The 19698-nt window shown below is 40.5% G+C and overlaps 1 long non-coding RNA gene across 1 annotated transcript; it reads left to right on the forward strand.

Moving 5' to 3' along the window:
- Positions 1-347: 347 nt before the first annotated feature.
- LOC148160032 (uncharacterized) lies at positions 348-19676 on the forward strand. The gene is made up of 3 exons (XR_015762731.1): positions 348-766; positions 8352-8462; positions 19493-19676. It is a non-coding gene; the product is annotated as an uncharacterized LOC148160032 (long non-coding RNA).
- Positions 19677-19698: the final 22 nt, after the last annotated feature.

Raw genomic sequence — 19698 nt, forward strand, 5'->3', positions numbered from 1 at the left:
CCAAGATATTTCAGCTTCCCAAGCTGCATTATCTTTTGAATATAAGGATATGCTTTAAGAATAATAAAAAATATGAATAGGCCATTTTTCTACAAATATTTGGTGTTACGTCCCACAGCACAATGCACTGAAAACATAACAACTAAAAAAAATAAGTAGAAAGCTAGGATCAAATCCTATTACTATCTTATATTTTTGGTATGTATACAACCATTTGTAATAAAAAAATAAAACACATTTATGTGTTTTGCAAGTAAATATGCTTTTGTGAAACAAAGATTTAGTTATTGAAATTTTTTTAGATACGTTTTGAGAAGATAAATTATGTCTACAGTGTTAATGAGGGAAATACGGATCTAGAAAACATGAATAAAGTCGCTTTACTAAAGAAAACCCCGGGTCCCCTGCTTGGAAGGACGTATGGCTCGGCGCATGCGCTCTGCCGCCCGTGTCCACCAGGGCGGTGATCTCGCTCCCTCTCTCGCAGGCTCACTCTCCGCGGGTGTCTCTCTGTCACACTCTCTCTCTGGGAAAAACCCGAGCAGGAGGAGAGCAGCAGAAGGGGGAGGAGGAGGAGGTCTCCTTCTTCTTCCGATTCAGCGACTGAGTCAGGCTATTTGAAAAAAGAAAAAAAAAAATTAAATAATAAAATAACCGCACCAAACCTGGTGGTGCGGGGCGGCTGAGGAAGAAAAAAAACCTCACACGGATGTGTCTCCGAAAGCGCAGCGGATACCGCCCTCCGGACCTGATTAATGCCAAGATTGTGAGTATCTGCTCGGCTCGTGGAACGGGCTGTGACACGGGGAGTGGGGTGGAGGAGTGGAGGAGTGGAAGGGGGCGCTGGTTCCAGTTTAACCTGGCCGCTCTGAGGGCTCCGCGGCGGGGCTTCTCCTCGCTCGTCGCTGCGCGGTGGAAAGGTCGGTCTCCTTGATTCCTTCCCTCATTCCCCCAACCCGCTCCGTCCTTCCCTCCCTCTCTCACCTCCTCGCTTTTTGCAGCAGTTAGTCTGTGGGGGTAAAGATGAAGTGAAAGAGGCGACAGAAGTCTCTCTCTTCGGTCTTTTCCGCCTCATTTAAACGCTTTTCTTAATGACACTTGACTCCAGGACTCCAGCGGGGGCGGTTCAGCCTCGCACCTTTTCTTTGACGGCTTTTATTTCTGTGTCAAGTAACACGAGGAGCTCATTAGAAAAAGCAGCGATGGCACTTTGGTTCTCCATCAGTTTTATGACATCCTGTCACTCGTCATGTCTTGTCAATTAGTTCCTGAGAAACATTAGAAAACTATAGATCAACTTCTCTGCTTTTAAAGTTACTGACATGCACTCCAACTAAATTTGTTCACCAGTTTTCATTCATTTTAATGAACTTTCGAAAGGTTTTGCGTGTAACAATAACACGATAACTATCAAAAAAGAGAAATGTCATCCGGATGAGTTAATTGTTGCACCACTGAGTGAGCGTCTTTTCTTGTCCTCAGGAGACATTAGTATGAATTGTAGGTGACCGGCTCATAAAAGGACAGTGTGTACACGTGTGGCTGCCACCTGCGTGCATTTGTTGCTTTTTGTCTCCATAACATCTTCCTGAAAAAGAATGTGCATCCGTTTTTTTCTGTTTACTTTCTCTGCAATGTTGCAGATCATCAAACAAAATGTGTCATTAGACAAATATAATCTTAGTAAATAGGTTTTCATATGATGATGTAAGAGGAGATCTGGCGCTATGTGAAAACATTTGAGGGTGTTTTCAAATTGCAACATTTGTTACATTTTCAGTTGGTGTGGCTCACTTTCACTCTACACTGTGTCAAATGAACCAAACCCTTTAAAAACCAGTTCCCCCCCTCGCCTGTGGTGGCGCTGCACCAAGAACCACTGAAGGAAACAAAAACCTCTGAAGAAGAGCTCAGCACAGCTTCCTCCTTCAGGAAGTGTAAATACAAACAAAGTGGCGTAATATTTTAGCGTTTGACGGATTTCTCTTTTGTCTTTGGCAAAAGACCATGAGCCATTTCTTCTGCCAGGGCGACTTGCACGTTGGTTTTGGTTGCATTTACCCAGAATGCCCTACGCTGTGGTCCGCTTCCTGCTTTTGGTGCTACCTCCACTCTGGTTGGTGTTCACATATGCATTCGCATCAGAATTCACTTACACTGACTTGAAACCTTGTAGGCCGACCAGAGTTTGCTTGTTTGGTCCATATCAGAATTAAATTGTGCATTCACATCTCCCTAAAGGAACCAGACTTTCTGGACAGACAAACTAGGTTGGAATAAAGTGGAATAAACACTAACTTAACCAAATTTATGTCAGGCTTAGTTCAATTTCACCAGCCACACCGACGTTTGGTTACTGCCAGACCTTTAGATTCAAGAAAGCACTAAAATGAATAACTTTCTGACGACGTTAAAGGTCTCATAAAGCAACACATCATGCCTCAATCTAAAAATATTGAGGAGCAGATGAGAAACAAAGTTGATTATCTATTGGTTTTGAAAGGATCATAAAGCTCCAGGTAAATATTAAGTGATCACAACATTTTTTAATAGCGGATATGAGAGTCTAAGATATCCAGTCTAGAGTAAAACATGGCGGTGCCCTTCATGGTGTGGAGCTACGCTTCACCTTGAGGCTTTGGGAATGTAGCAAAAATGTGAGGCGCTATGAAAGCAGAATTACGTACTGTTGGATTTGGACTGACCGTTTAGACTACGTGCGTCCTTCTCCAACCTTTAAGAGCCGTTTCAGATGTCCCTGCTCTACAGTTGGATTAATGGCTAAATTAGCTCTTGAGCTTCTCATCGAGTTCTGCTGCGGCCTGGTAATAAACCCTTCATTTGATTCAGGTTTGCTGAGCCAGGGTAACATCTAAAACATTCTCGACCCTGACTCTTGTTGACTGCAGTTGGCCAGCGTTAATGTAGAAAGAATTTTAATGGCCACTTCTTTTTTTTTAGGGCTGACTATGAACCAAAATTACACTGAAAATGTAGGAGAAGCTCCTCTAACCTTTTTATACATACTTACACCACTGTACATCAGTTTGTTTGTATTTCTTGATTTTTAATTAAAAAATATGATAAAGATGCATAAAAATGTTAATATCTAATTTTACTTATTAGTCTACTCTTGTCTTGTATTTGCATAAAGCGTTGCATTTAACATAGTTTTCATTAATCTGTCTTCTTGAGAAGAATTGAGAACTAATAATATTGAAAGTCAGTTGGACATGCAAACTTTTGTGTCAATTTATGAGCTGCTATCAATCATTGTGACAGCATGTTCACTGATAGATGTTGTGCAGGACTGTGTGTGTGTTGGACTTAGGTTCACACACAGTTTTTCTGACACTATTACTACACTTTATTGCTGCGGCAGCCATATTGAATTTTTAGATGGAGGTTGGTGAGAGCCTCCGTAGGTTACATGCAGTGCAGCACTGCAGATGCTGTGAGGTTTGCATTTTCAAATAGAATTGATAAAAGTTTAACTTTACAAATGCAGTATTACATGTTTATAGTCCCCTCATCTATTTGTAGTTTAATATTAGTGAAAAATTTTGTACTTGCAGATTTTTTTCATGCAGCATATCTAAAATATTCAAAAAGAAACTTGGAAAACTCAAATGCCCAGGCGCACTGCTACTTGGCACGTCATTGGCTTCTACTTGGTGAGGATATCTCATTTTCCTTGGTGCTGATTGGCCACAAACAGCAGAGATAAGGAAGACCGTAGAGATTAGCTTCTATAGAAGTGCTAAGACAGTTTCCACTCTGCACATTAATGGATATTTAGGCATGTTTGGTGTTTCACCTGTTAAATTAGGCGGTTCTGAACCTTTTTAATGGAGGTCTTATGTATCTGTTAACCAGGGATCCACTGTAGTTGTATTCTCTGCATTTACAATATTTATCCATAGATAGGCCACATTTATTATCAGCTTCCTGCATCGTCTAAATATGTCCAACGTCTCCTAAAGAAGTTATTGGACATGTTGTTTTTGTACTAGGAGAGGTTTTCAGAACTACAACGTTCCCTGGTTGCAACAGATTACAGGTCAGAAAGTTGACCTGGTCTGTGAGTTTCTTAGAGAAAACTAAACTACCAGGTTCAGTCACACACTCCAGGCTATTTTTGTGTTTGTGGCTAATTATGGGAACCTCAATATCCTTTAAAGCATGTTAATGCCCAAACTGACAAAACACTTGAAATACCTCATCTCTAGGAATTTGTAGGATTCTTGTTTTAAGCCTATTTATAACCATATAAGGTTAAAGCCTTTAATTGGTTCCTTCTCAACAGGAAGAGACAGAAAGCAGAAACGAATGTGCTGCTGTGCTAAAATATGTTTAATCTGAGCAAATAAATCAGATTTTACAGCTGATCTAGTCGAAGACCATTAATAAAGTAATACTAGGCGTGTTTGGGTGAACAAGGAGATGAATTTTGCGTAAAAAATCAGAGGAAGTGCTGACAGAGTGAGCTGGACGTACGTCTCTTTCAGATTGGTGGATCTGTGCAGGAGGAACTCCTGGCTATCAGATGTCAGCAGCCATGTCCCCTTATCCTCAGAAATCCGTGTTTCTCCGGCTCCTTCCTGAAGCCGAGTCGGATTACAAACACGGTCCAAAAACTCTGAGGGAATTATTAAAAAGTAAAATGAAATTTGTTTGTAAATGTAAAAGTTAGGGTTGTTAGTCACTTTGACTTTTTCAGAACAAAGTAGTTTGAATTTATTGCCATTATTAAAGTACCTCTTTGTTACTCTGTGGTGCATATCTTTAGTGACTTCAGGAAGACTCAGAAGTATTTTTTTCTTCTTCTTGCCAGTTGGTTCACACTTCCTCTTCCTGACTCTTTCTTCATTTTGTCTGTTACCTACTTCCTCTTTCTCAAGTTGGTCATCTCCTTCCCTCTTCATCTCTTTTTTTGCATTCTTCTCCTGATTTGCAGTTCTCATTGTCTGCTTGTCAGTAGTAATGCACTAAACTGTTCAAAACTCTCAAACCAGCACTGACCTTTAACTTCAGAGGTTTCTTGGTTTCTCTTCTAACCATTCAGAGTCTCAGTCGTAGATCTACAGGCTTCTTTGAGGTACTTTTTTTCCTGCTTTTTTTAGTACTTTCTGAATAGATATTGTTCCATGAAATAATTTACAAAAGTCCTTAATGTGCAGCAAGTGGCCAAAATAAGAAGCACCAGATCTATAGGCAGCAGCTCCTAAGAGTGAAGTCTTTACCATAAAAACTTAAAAACAAATGAGAGATCGGAAACAGCAGGAGAAACCATGTCATGGTTTGCAAGTCACTGTTAAAAAAAGCCTAAAGATGCATTTTGTATCATGCTTCTGGTAAATTTGTGTTATTTGGAGACAGCAGAGATTCATATCTGCAGTCATCTGTCAGTGGTACTGGACTGAAAATGACTGAAAAGTGGTCAAAGTCCAGAGAAAAACTGAGAAGTTTCAAACGACGTCACTTTAAAGGACCTGGAGAAAGTCTGACTCTTTGGAGGCAAAATTGAGAATCCAAACCTGCACTGCGAGTTTAGTCTTACTGAGAAATGTAACAAACATTAACCATAAAGGAAAAAGCTGAAGTACCTTTGAACAACTCTTCTTGGCATGCGATTGGCCGGCGCTTGCTAAGCAGCCAATCCAGGAGTGCCATTCATTTTCCTTCCAGCTGATTGGTTAAACCCACAACAGCAGGAAGGAAAGCCCTGGATGTTGGTTTCTGTGGCAGGTCTAAGATGGTTTCCACTGTATTAATTCATTTTACGGTATATTTGGTGCTTGAACTATTAATCTAGGCACTTATGCACATTTCTGGAGGAGTCTGAAGTATTTGGTTGTGGTTCCTAGCCACTGTATCAGTTTGAATTATTTTAGTAATATTTATGCATGTTGCTCCACAGAAAATTGGTCAATTCTTACTCAGTCTTATGATTGTACTACAACATAAATGGCATTCAGGGTACTGCATTTACATTTCACTCCTGTTTGTTTTTAATCCCTAAACTTAGCCGCATACAAGATGCATTTGAGGTTCTTTTTTTAAAAAAAAGCAAAACTATAAATCCTTCAATTTGTCGGGAATTTAACATTTTTAATTCCAGCAGTGGATCTATGACAATTACCCTTTGAAACTAAATTATGCTTAAAACTTACCTGGAAGTGGTAAATCTTTGTGTTTTTTTGGATTTGTAATCTTTGTAAGGTGTAAATTTTAACAGCTTAAGATGTTTTTATCATTTGTCTGTTGCTGTTAATGCAACTCGGCGCTCTCATAAAGTGCCGTTTGAATGTGATTTGGTGTTCTCTAAAAATGTGATTGGTAGATTTTTCGGAGAAACATCTTTTCCTGAGAGTCTGAAGCAGAAGCAGAGGACGATCATGAATGCTGCAGGATTTTAGTTCACACAAAGGTTTCCTGCTTTTCTCTTTTCCACAGCTTACCTGTCAGTCATTGTCTCCTTGAGTTTTAGTTTCTGTTCTGTACATAATTGTTTTTTAGACGTCGCCTCATTTTTAGTTGTGTTTAATCTTCTTTTCTTGCCTAAGCAGCAGTTAAGAAGAAAACATGAGAGCAAACTCCTCCGCCCGTTATTCAGAATCAGGTGAAATGCACTGAGATCACTCAGAGGAAAAGTTTTTAAAAAGTCCTGAATTTACCAGAACAATTAAAAATGTCTTGCAGTAAATCTCAGTTTATGAAATCTGCTTTGACAGCCTTTCTTTTTCTCCCTAAATAACTTCTTAGCATCATTAGCTTTCCGTATTCAAGCTAATTGGCTTGATGAGCAACAGCCTTGCTACTAATCTCTGTCTCATGGTTTCAATGTGGGATTTTAAAGCTGAACTTTCTCTACTGGGAGATTTCTAAAGGGCAGCTGCTTTCAAACTCCAGCTTTTAAACTGCTTCATAGGAAAAAAACCTTCTCCAATTCATGATGACCAAAATGATTTTGAATCATGCATATTTGATGGAAGGCCCAACAGTACGTTCACTTTGAAATGGTGTCTAAGTTTATGTTCAGTGACACATTGTGTGTGATCATCATAAACTGATTAATGACTATATATACATGTTTTTTTTTCTTTCTTCCCAGAATTTTGTTGCCAAAATTAGTCATTTCTGATCCTCAGTTTAGAAAAATAAACTGGAGCTTCATGTTAAAAATTCCTAAAAAGTTGAAGATTAACCCTGAACGAACACATAATCCTTTATGGATTATGGTTCGATTCCCGGACCTGGACCACTTACTGCATCCAAGTGGTGAAGGCCACTAGTGACAAAATATTGTGCATAAAAATGTATGTCTTTTTTTAACAGAATAATTGAAAATGTGCAGACACACGAGAATTACTGCTACATTTTCACCAAATGGTCTTTGTAAAAATTTGACTTTGTGCCACTAATTACAAACGTACAACACAGCCCCCACATTTTATTAGTAAAAAAAGATTGTCTTGTGTTTAGACTTAGCAAAAGTGGAGTGCATGAACAATACCTGATGGATCCTTGACCTGGTATCAGGGAGAAAAGAAATGTCAGAAAAACTAAGAGCACATGTTTGGGATATAAAACTTAAATTATTAATAATTAAATGTTGTTGACTTGGTCTGATCTGGATGCTTGATCCTGAAGTTCAGGGATTTATTTGTTTGACCAATACTGAAAACACAGCGATATTTTGGAGTGTGTATTTTCATCAAAATGCTCACCAGTTTCTATTTTTTAAAGTTTGTTCTCATTTCCATCTTTGATATTAAGGTAACTGATTATGTTTTATTGTAAAAACAAAAGTGAAGTAGGAAGTGGCGCCATTTATGATCTGCGTGAAAACACACAGAGAGTCATGACTTTGTTTGAAACCAAAGGTTTTGCATAACTTACACGAAATCTCATTGTGATTAATTGACCACATTTGAGTTGGGACACATATTCACTGTGGCCTTTTCTTCTCTTCCTTTGTTTGTGTGTGTGTGTGTGTGTGCGTGTGTGTGAGGGTGTGTGCGCGTCTGTGTGCTGTTGCCGGTGGACACCCATGTTCTTGTCATTGGGGTTCTGGTGCATGTTGTGGCTGCTATGTCTGTTGCTGTGTGCGTGCGCATGCGTGCGTGTTTGTGTGTGTGTGTGTGTGCGCCTTCATGTGTGGAACATTTTTTTTTGCGGTAATTGTTTTTATTTACGATACATTTGCATCGTGTGCGCTTGTGTTTGGCAATTTTGCGCGAATGCATGTCTGTGGACTCATCTGTGTGTGTGTGTGTGTGTGTGTGTGTGTGTGCTCACGCTTGTGCGTGCGTGTGTGTGTGTGTGTCTGGGTGCGTGTTTTTGTAAAGGAGAGGTCCGAGGAAGAAGGGGGGATGACATGCATGTGTCCAGCCTGCTAACATCCCTGACGACTCGCACGCTAACAGACTGCCCACCCTCACGGCATGGCGGATGTTCTGGTAAATCTCCTGCACCTCTTCCTTCTCTTGATCCTGTTTTCTTCAAATGATTTGATTTAAAGTGTGGAATCTCAATTCAATTACAACAAAAATGTTTGCATGTGTACTGTCTATACATTCTCTCTTTTTCCAACTGCTGCTTTTTAGATGACATCCATCACTTAAAGTGTTTCCAGTGCAGTTTTATTTCAATATGTCTGAAAATCAAATCATGCTTGTACAAAAACTAGTTGTCTTTTTTAGAATGTTTCCATTAAGCAAATTTATTTTTATAAAATCAATTTGTGCAATTCTTCAGTTAATGGAAACGCAGCCACTGACACCACATTTGCAGGGATATGTGCTCAGTGAAATTGGCTGTATATGGCAAGCCATAAGTGTATATAATAGTGTCACCATGTGTGAACTGACATATTGTGCTGCTCTACTGGAATATAACAAATGTTAAATAAATTACCCTCAGGCATGAAGTAACTGCTGCTGGTTTCTTGTAAAGCGCCACCTAGTGTCTACATTGCGACACCAGTTGGATCGCTGTTTAACATGACATTAAATTTGATGATGTGAATTTTAACTTCGTGCTCATTTAAGTCACAGTGAAGCTGCAGATTCCACAGTTTGTTTGAATATTAGCTTGTCAAACAACTTTTTTGCACAGTTTTAGCATATTTATAAAAATACTTGAGTCACTTGCAGTTTATCATTTCTGTCAGCTGGTTCAGCTGAAAGGATGTTCCTGTTCTTTACACGCTCTCAGAAAAGTGTCAGTCAGTGATTTAGAAGAATATTTAACAGTTTCATTCATCAGCTTTAAATATCCACACCTGCCAGCATCTTAAGCGATAAAGATGTGGACAATGGGGGTAACCGTTTAAGACAATCGATCATTTCTAGCTTTGGAGGTGTTTACTGCTTCACATGAAACCCAACACCTGCTCGTATTTGTTGAAAAGCTTTCCAACATGTTCCATGGATTCCAGAGTTTTCTTTAGCGTGAAGATAAGGCAGGTTATAAATTATTCTGTGGTTGTGAAAGGAACCAACGTTAACAAGTCTAGTCTAGAAGTTCAGATGGAGCTGGAATGTAAACGTGGACTTTTTTTTTTTTTTACTGATTTGCTTGTATTGATGCAAACGAAGCTTAGCTCGGCCCACATGGTGCGGGCTGATGGGGTGGGTGAGGGCGAGCGTGGGTGTTTCTGTGGACACCCAGTCTGATTCATCAAGTTTTGTGAAGAAACCAAGAAGCCCCGTGTGTCACAACGCCTCTGACTGTTTCCTGCCTCGGTGTCTTCATCCCTCCCCGTCTTTTCCTGTTGCTCCGGGCCGCCTCTCGTCTCTTCCTTCTCTGCTGGAGGGTGAGGCATGTCGTCGCACAGAATCAGCGCCGGGGAAAGAGCAGACATCACAAAAGGAGACCTCTGTTCGCTCTGTCACTCAGTAAACCCTCGCTGGTCCGGGCTTGAATCGTCTCTCTGGTGAGCTTACCGCTGACATTTCTGACCTCGTAGCTCAGCAGATAAAGAGTTGGTGTGTTGATGGAGCGAAAATTGTGCCACCAGGATGTAATTAATTGTAGAAACTCTCATCTGGCTTTTTTATTATTATTGTGGTATAATTTGAAATTACATCATTATTAATATTTAAATTGGATAACTTTCTCTGTTTTTGATTCATTAATTATTGCAGCTTCACATTTAAGGCTGATACATTAAACATATTAACATGTTCAGATTCTCTGATTGGTTCTGAATTGTTCATTTGGGTCACAGCTTTTCCAAGGTGGCCGAATTGTTTTCTTCAAACAAAAACAAAATCTTATATGTTGTCCAGGACAGACTTTGTGTGTTTTTAATGTTAAAGCTGATGGCTCCATCCAGGAAATGACCACCAGGTTGTGAAACTTTAACTTCCTATGACCAAATGGCATCTGTTGGCTCCGACAGCAGCTTGTTTGAAAAGCTCCTTTTAAAGCTGGTCACTCTTTATTAATTTTTTGCCAGAGGAGCCAAAGAGCTTGTTTTGGTCTGGCTTGTTGGTGGCTGTAGTCTGGAGGGAGTGTGTGCATGTTGCCCCAAGTTAATGGATTATAAGTTTCTCACGTGTGAGAAGCTGTAGATTAATTGTGTGCATTTAGTCCTTAAACAGACTTCTCCTTATAAGGGCTGGGATGAATTTGGAGGGTGATTTGGTTTGTGGTGAAAAACATGAAGTGTGTCACCTCGATGCTGCGCTAAGCTGGATTTATGGAGCCACTTACTGCGCGTCTGTTTCACTGTGTGACTGTTGGAAAGTGGGAAAGAAAGGTGGTCTGTGGGACGTTTTCAGTGAAAAATGAAGAGGATAGATCAAGCAGAAAAGCAGCTCAGCGCGTGTGTGTGTGTGTGTGTGTGTGTGTGTGTGTGTGTGTGTGTGTGTGTGTGTGTGCGTGTGTGTGTGTGTGTGTGTGTGTGTGTGACATTAGCAGAGCTCTATTAGAGCCCAACATGTCAGGGCAGGAGGTTGGAGAAGTTCGTTCCGTCTTCAACTGTTTGTTCCTCTTCGCTGCACTGCGTTTGGCTCCGACTCCCTGAAATCTGCACTCTTTGGAAAAACAACAAAAACTGTGAAGTTCTGACTGAACCAGAATAGAAGGATGGTGGGTAGCAGCTGTCGGTTACTTTAAATGGCTTTTATGTCTAAAAAGCAGTCCGTCTCACTGGCTATTAACAATCAGTTCACCCAAATAGCATAACAATAATGCTAAGTGATCTGCACATCAAACAGTATTCATTACAAAATCTGATTTCTTAACATTTTTATGATTCAGGTTTTTCGTAGCAATAAACATTGAAAATGTAAATGTTTAATTTATTTTGACTGCAGCCTCAAAACTGGCCAAGTCCTGGTGATGTCAATCACCAGGACTTGGCCAAGAAAATTGACTTGGCAAAGTCAATTTTCATAATAGGCATTTAGTATTGATTAATTACAGATTACTTTGTTTAAAAAGAAAATACAATCTTCATAACCTCTTATTTTATGTCATTTAGGAGAAGCCAGACAGCTTTTATAAGTAGAACAATGCAACAGCAGTTTAGAAAACCAGATGGAGATCAGCTTATTGTTATGGGGAAGATGCAAGATTTTGGTTAAAATAGGAACTGTATGTAAATAGTTGCACTATATTTAATACATTAGATGATGCACAGAGCCTAAATTTGCAGACCCCTGATCTAGCAGCAGGTAATCCTATTCCAAAAAGTGCAACACCTTAACTTAGGATTCATTGTTAAGCTAAAACTGTGAAGGTAAGAAATGAAATACTGCTGATGTAATGAAACTCAGGGTTTTCTTCTAGCTTAGTTTCCAGTTAATAGGCAGACTGAATGGTTTGTAGCTGCAGGTTTACTTGGTTTTCTGGGTGTGAAAAGAAACCAAACCTCTGGAAAAAGCTACAAGATAACAAACTTGTTAACTGATTCAAACCAAAATGAATGACTAAGGTGTGAAAACGGTTATTTTACTGTAGTTTTTATGCATAAAGGGATGGATTTTGATGAGTTTTATCAATTTCAGTTTTTTACTTTATGTCCACTGATAACTGGAAGCAGTGGTCCACAGCCTATTCCAGGATTTGTCTGTGGACAGATTTGTTTGTGTTGTTTTGGGGCATACCAAAAATATGATGATGTCAGAAAGTGCAGCTTGAGAGGCTAAAATACTTGATGGCAGTGTGACTTAACACGCTGTTTATTAGCTGATGTTTGCAAAGCAGCTAATCATTTTCCTTTTGCTGATTGAGTTTAACCCTAAGAGTGGAGATAATAATAGTCCTGGATGTTAGCTGCTGCGCTAAGATGGTTTCCATGGTTTGCATTAATGTATACAGAGGACTATTTGGTGTTTAAACTGTTAAACTAAGCAGTTTGAAGCATTTCTGAGCTCTCAAGTATCAGTGGATATCAGCTGTTCGTACTTCCATTTTAACAGGACTTTAATAGAAACCTGTGTGCTGTTGGCTTTTTTTTGCTAACTTGACATAAGCATTTTGGCTTTGATTGAATAAGCACAAACTTTCTTGAGCTCTGTGGATGTATTTTTACTGCTAACATAGTCGGTAATAATTGTAGGAAACTTTCATCATGTTTTCCTCTCTCCTGCTTTTTCCAACATTAAAAAAACTGTCAAAGAAATAAAAAAATGTTCTCTTTCAACTCCTCCATTTGTCTTTTGATCTGTGATTGTGAGTCGTCGCTCACAGTGACACTCAGTGGCCTGCTGGCGATCAGGTGGAGAGATTATAGATGTGTAATCTCTCAGATTAATACTGAAATGAGCGCTTCATTACTTAAAGCCTGCTGTTGGCTGCAGCTGTGTGTGGAGCGTGTGTGAGCTGGAGGACGGATGGACACGTTGCACCAAAAAAAGGCTCCGGCTGTCCGTCTCGCTCTTCATTTGAATTTCATATTGCTTTATTGGCTTGGTATGCGAGCCCATCTGTGCTGCCAAAGCATGGAGGGACAGGAGGTGGGCCAGTTCACCAACACTGAGGTGATTACTGTACAGGTTTCACCGTGTACCAGCTTATTTGTTATTGTTTTCTAAACTAATTCAGATATTTTTTGAAAATATACACCAATTTTCCATTAATACAGGACAGTGGACCACATCTAAATGCTAAATTGTTTCACACCCAACATCTGAATGAGTTCAGGGTCTGAAAATATCTGGAAAAATGTAAGAAAAATATGAAAAAGGTGGAATTTGGACCAAAAGACTATGGAGGAAGCATCGGTTCATGTTCTAGGACAAAGGTTTTTCTGTCGTAGGGTCATTGTTTGCCTTGCAGTCAAAATAGTTCCCATTAGGATTCGACTGTGTGTCATTCACAAACAAACGCGGAATGCAAACAACAAAAAATGACAGACAAAATGAGGGTGCCCTCAGGTTTTCCCATCAAGTCTATTTGTAGACAGTATAAATGCTGGTGTGCGTCTCCTCCCTACATAACACGTACAGAGCATCCGGAAAGTATTCACAGCGCTTCACTTTTTCCACTTTTGGTGGCTGTACATCGTTATTCCAAGCTGCATCGAATTAATCTCTTTTCTTGAAATTCTACACACAAATACAACATTATGATACTGTGGAAAAAATTGTGATTTGCAAACTTGAGGCTCATATTTGGGGAAGGATACTGAAATATTTCTGCTGCTCCGAAGGTCCCAATGAGCTCAGTGGCCTCCATTGTTGGTAAACGGAGGAAGTTTTAACCAGTAGGAGTTTTTCTGGAGCTGGCCAGCCAACCGTCTACACCGAGCGGTCAGTGAGACGAGACCAGGAACCCAATGCAGGACATTCTGGATGAAACCTTTCCAGGACTGCGGCGACACTGCGGTCAGCAGCGTGTTGGGTTTCATCTGTTGGAGGTCCTAAGTAGATCATTGTCTACAGCAGGGGTCCCCAAACTTTTTCCTGCGAGGGCCACATAGCTGTTCCTTTCTCTGGTCGGGGGCCGGTCTTAGTTTTTGGAGAAAGAAACCTTAGAAAATTCTTGTCGACGGGGGGCGGGGGGGGGGCTGCTCTGTCTTCGAAACTGTCGAGCGGGGGGGACGACACATTCGCGCTTTTAGATAGATTTTTACCCGGAATGGAAAAAACCGTGAGTGACGGTGACTGGGACTGACGAGTATATATTCCATTGAGGGAAAGTTAGTTTCACATCTGCTCAAAAGCCCCCTGGTGGTTGAAGAAAAATCCACATATAAACCGGAAAATACAATATATGAAAAAAAACACTGAATGCTCTCTGGTGTGAGGAGGCGGGCCGGATCCGGCATTGTTCAGGGGGCCGGACCAAATGACGTGGCGGGCTGGATCCGGCCCGCGTGCCGTAGCTTGGGGACCCCTGGTCTACAGCAAAGCCTTGATCTGGAATCTGAAATGTTCCTAAGCTCAATGGCAAAATTCATGTTTTACATTTTACTCATCAGGACTGCTTCACTATGGGAAGAATTTTAATAACAAATACTAAGTGGACATTGTTCTGCTGAAGGATCATATTTGTTAAGTTTTGGTGAGATTCATTCAGTAAATTCCTGTGTTGGTTGGTAATAGATCCCTCGGATTTCATTGCGTTGCTTAGATTTGCTGTATTTCAGTGATTGAGTAGCTGATCTTTCACTTAGTTAGTTTTGTTGTTTACATTAAACTTTGACTGAACTTAAATGCTTGTTTGCTAAATGAAGCCTCTGCTGGTAATTTTACCCCTTTGCCACTACAACCTAAACAGTTTTGTTGGTTTTATGCCCGACTTATTCCAGATATAAACTGTTTTTTCACTGTTCACGTCAGTCATGCATCAGTTCATTCCTGCTCAGGACGTTTCACCACTTCATTTCACCACTTTACCTCACACTTCACTTTTTAAAACAAGCCCGCTCACAAGACGCAGCTCTTCTTCTCTTCTGTGCCTTTAATGAAGTCATTATCTGTCTTTTAGTTTCCTCTTGGTGCTCACATGTAAATGGTCTCCATCTAATTTAAATGCCATCTAGTTTAATCATATTAACACAGCAACCCAGATCCCTTTAAATACACTCACTCTGAAAAGCCGCATGGAGTAAAAGAGGAAGTGATGCCTCTGATTACGTTGGATTTTGTTTTCTTTCATTTTTCATCTCTTTACTTAGTTTTTGTTTCTCTTCATCATTTTCATCACAGTCATTTTTCATCCTTATATCATCTTTCTGGCTTTTAAAACCTTATAATCAGTGTTTCTCCAGTCAGTCACTTTCCAACAGATAAATTCACCTACTTTTTCTTCAGTCCTGCCCTCATTCCGCTTCAGACACTCGCTGACAAAAACACTCACACACACAGAGGCTGCAACATGATATCTCTGTGTTATATAAGATGGGGTGGGTGATAACTGAAGGTAAGGGAGTGCCCTATCTTTTCTCTGACATATCAGGTAAACTTTGTGTGTGTGTGTGTGTGTGTGTGTGTACCTAAACATGACTGATTATGTTTGACTTTTGTGCCTATGTGTGTGTTTCTGCAGTGAGTAAACTCACACAGCCTCTGCGTCTGTCAGCAGCTCCACCATTGGTCGTCTTCTTTTAAACAGAAACTAAAAAAGAAAGCTCTCACCTGTTTATTTTGTGATCGTCGTACGGACCTTGCTTCCCCATCTTTATTTGTCTTCACAATGACTGCAGCACAAACCTCTCCTTATCTACCTGTGGAAGGTGTGCACATGGATCCAAATGTCCAGATGGGCTGAAGTCAATGTTACTCCTTCACATTTTGTAGACTTTATGCTCTGATGTTGCTTTTGTCCAGATCACATAAAATATTTGCCTACATGCTGCAGTTGGAAGTCTTCAAATGAACAAACCTGCCATCATTAAACAACGTATACCTAACGTCCTTCAGGCGATAGAAGACTGATTTTGTAATTATCTTTATGTGTCTCTGGAGGTTCAGGTCTGATCACTAGTTTCTAGCTGTTATAGCTGAAACTGTGTGATGACTCTTGATCGCTCCTGCTCTGGTTTGTTTTTACTGGTTCTAGCAGGAGTATGTAGATACTCAATCTGAGGGGCCCCAGGATCGAACCTGGTGGTTCCCCACATGTGATTTCTCTTGGCTCCATTGAAAGCTGCATACTGGCTTGAAGAAACATCATGGTCAACAGCTTTAAATGCTGCACAGTACCAAAAGTACCAACACTGTGATTGTTCCGCATACAAACTGACCTAAAATAAAATCATTTTACTTTGATTTGATGTTCAGACAGTGGAAAAAATGCTGCAGGTCTTTTCATGCATGAACATGTGGTTTCAACCGTACACGTCGATGTGAAATAACTTCGTCTCTGGGTTTCAGGAAACCCTGCTAGTCTAAACCAGCCAACACTTCCTGCCTGCCCACGCATCTTCTATCTGCTAAATGCTGCACTTCTGACCTTATTTTAATGTAATTATTTCTAACTTAAACTCACAAGACAAAACGAGCCACAATATTGAGTTCAGGAGAACAAGATAAGACGGGGTTTTAATTTTACTCTAATAAAAACTGTTCCGATCAAATTCATACTCCATAAAATACTTTATTCTGCATTTTTCATAGATTTTGCCACAAACTCAACAAACTGATCAACAAACCTTTTTATCTCTTCGGATGTTTGGCGGTACTTAAACTATGCGCAGTCTGCGGTACAACATTTTCCTGTTGCTACTGACAGGGGGCACTGTTTGCACAGCGTAACCGTAGACATTCATCCATTGGTTGTTTTCTACCTGCACATTGTTTGTGTGTTGAAATCCAAAATTCTGCCATACAAATGATTTGAGTACAGTTGGATTACAACTTCATCAGGAAAAGCCACAAAAGATCCCGAGATAGCAGTCACCTCAAAGGTTTGTGAAGATTTAACAGTTTGAGATCTTGTAACCACTAATTTCATGTGAAGGAGTTTCATTTTGCTGCCAGGGGCTTAAAAACCTGAAAGGTGACAACTTCCCGACCAGACCGACGGTTCCTGCTGATTTCTTTAACCTGGAGTTTCTGGGAACTTTCAGGTCTTGTTCTTTCAAACAGGAAAGACTTCCTTTCATATGTTGTTATTTCACTGTTTTTCTTTATTTAAGCTATGATATCTGAAACTTTTTGGAAGCATCATGCACATTTTCACAGTAACTCACAGCAGCTGCCGCTCTGATTGGTTCTGATTTACCTTCTGCAAAGAGAACAGAGTCTGTTGATGGGAACAAGAAAGACATAGAAGTAAAAATCAGACAGTTGCTTTGTCCTTATCTAATGTGTAGTAAGTGGCAAAGGATGAACATCTATGTCCTTAAACGTCCTGCAGTCTAACTTGAGATAAACTTTATCCTGATTTGAACAAATATTTCAGATCTGAACAAACCCAAGTGAGTCCATATTCCAAAGTCCTTCCATATGCATTAGGATCTGTGTGTGTTTGTATGTGTGATCACAGCTCACTCACATGATGCATCACATTGCCTAGTCTGTTTCCATACCCACTCTTTCACTTCCTCTGTGTTACATCATGTTGCTCTTTCTCCCATTTGTTCCTCCAGTCCTCTGTTTGTAAAATCTCCTGTTTTCTTCTTCCTCTTTTAGACTGCGGTCCCGTTGCCAACATCTTCTCTTTTATCTGTCTGTGTTGCCCTCACTCTTAACTCACCAGCCCTCACTTATCTTTCCCCTTCCAGTCACTAGTGCTTCAGTTGAAAATGAGGGAAACATTTTCAGCTCAAGGAATGTTGTTGAAAATGTTGCTTGAGTTGAAAAGCAACATTTTCAACTCAAGTAACTCAGGGTGCTGATGTTGTAGCCATAGTGATATTATTTTAGTGCTGTTTTGGTCTAAACCCAGAGTCGTTGTAGATGAGCAGCTTTGCATTGTTTCAGACCTTTTAATGCCCTGAAGTCATTCAGTTATACTTCTGATCTTTCATCTTCTTTAGACTTCCTCAGTTCATCTTCTAATTATTATATTTAGGCTTGTTTATGTCTTGTTTTGAATCTTTTTTTGGGCATTGTGTTACACATTCTTTGTTTTTTAATTTTGGCTTGGCTCCTGTGTTTTGTCTCCAAAGTAAGGCTTTCTGTGCTCAAGCAGCATTAGCTTCTGGGCAGGGATTCCTTTTGCAGACCCACAGATAATACTACAAACTGCAAAGACACATCAACTTTTAGATTCATAATTTAAGTGCATTACATTTAGCATACTTCTGATTTTAGTTGGGCATGAGTTAGGTTTGCTTTGCAGCAGTGTCCTCTACCGATGGCTGGACGGTTCTTTTGGTCTTTACTGACTGTTTCCATTGTAAAGGCGGCTCATAGAACCGCCCCGTACAGCACCGATCCTGGGCTTCCTTCAGTTGTCGGCCAATGGGACAAGAGTACGGTACGGTTAAGGCGGAGCTACTGGCGTCACACAACACAGTCCATTGAGATGGGGACAGGAAAATGTAACTGTTTGCGACAATCACAAGACTTGCAAGTCACTTTTGTCATCTCACTGGTATGACGCAACATGAGCGTTTAGGTTTAACCCTAGTGGATGTGGAAACGCTCAGTGGAATTCAGTTAAATTAAATAGGACCTGTCTGACAGATCTCCCCAATCTGAAGAAATTCAAGAACAGAAAAGAAACAGTTCTAGTTATTTAAAAAAAAAAATTGTAAGGAGCTAATACTGTTTACAAGCATATGAGCACGACCTGCAAGAAAAGCCATGCTTCGCTCCATCATTCACCAGGTTGTCATGGGGTTCTCCAGGTTTTCCCAGGTCAGAAACACTCCCAGGAGGAGTCTGATGAATCTGTGGCCTCTGACTCTCATCCTGACTTATTTACACTTTACAGAGAACTGCTTTAATGACCGCTGAAGATCAGGGCTTGAACAGAATCATGTCATCTGCAAACAAATGAACCAAAGAAAATAAAGTGGAGGTTTCCTAGTGAGACACTCTGCTGTTCACACCTGCCCCCAAGAGATCCTGGCCATGAAACCACAAGTTGTCACTGATGTGCCATTTCTGTTTGCAAAAGCAGCTCAATGGGGTCATGGCAGGATGATTAACTGACAGCAGAGGACAGGAAAGACAGATTTATGCAGCACTTTGTAACTTTATACACCTTTTCTTCACAGATTCAGGAAAGGTCCCGATGTTGTAGCTGTACGTCTAAATTACGACTAATGGCCTCCCGATGAGTGTCACTCACTATCCAGATTTTGATTTTTAGGCTGTAGTCTGAGCTTTAGCTTCTTTTGATTTGTCTGTTGCTTCTTCTTTATGCACACTGAACCTCTACATCTGATCAGGAGTATGTGCCATCAGTGATCATCTCCAGCTGTCTGATTTTGAAAACTTGAAGTGAAATTTGCTGACAATTTGTTTTAAAAATACACCTGAACAACTTTTAATTGAGTTCATGATTTAGTCAGCTCAACGCTGAAGTGTTGCTACTGTAACAGAAGTGAGCGTTACAGCGGGTCTCCGTCTCTGTGCAGTACACAGGTCCGATTCCAGCCGATCGGGGGGGTGGTGAGCTGGCCATGGGGGGAGGTCGCAGCGAGACCTCGGCTCTGAGCGGCGCAGGAGAGGCCCGGGGTTTGACCACTACCCAGAATTCCCAGCGGCCCAATGCCTGCTGCTTCTGCTGGTGCTGCTGCTGCAGCTGTTCATGGTAAGAAACGAGCACACACACACACACACA

This window comes from Poecilia mexicana, unplaced genomic scaffold (genome assembly GCF_051168715.1).
Source record: "Poecilia mexicana isolate PSO_F unplaced genomic scaffold, ASM5116871v1 scaffold_4, whole genome shotgun sequence".
NCBI lineage: Eukaryota > Metazoa > Chordata > Actinopteri > Cyprinodontiformes > Poeciliidae > Poecilia > Poecilia mexicana.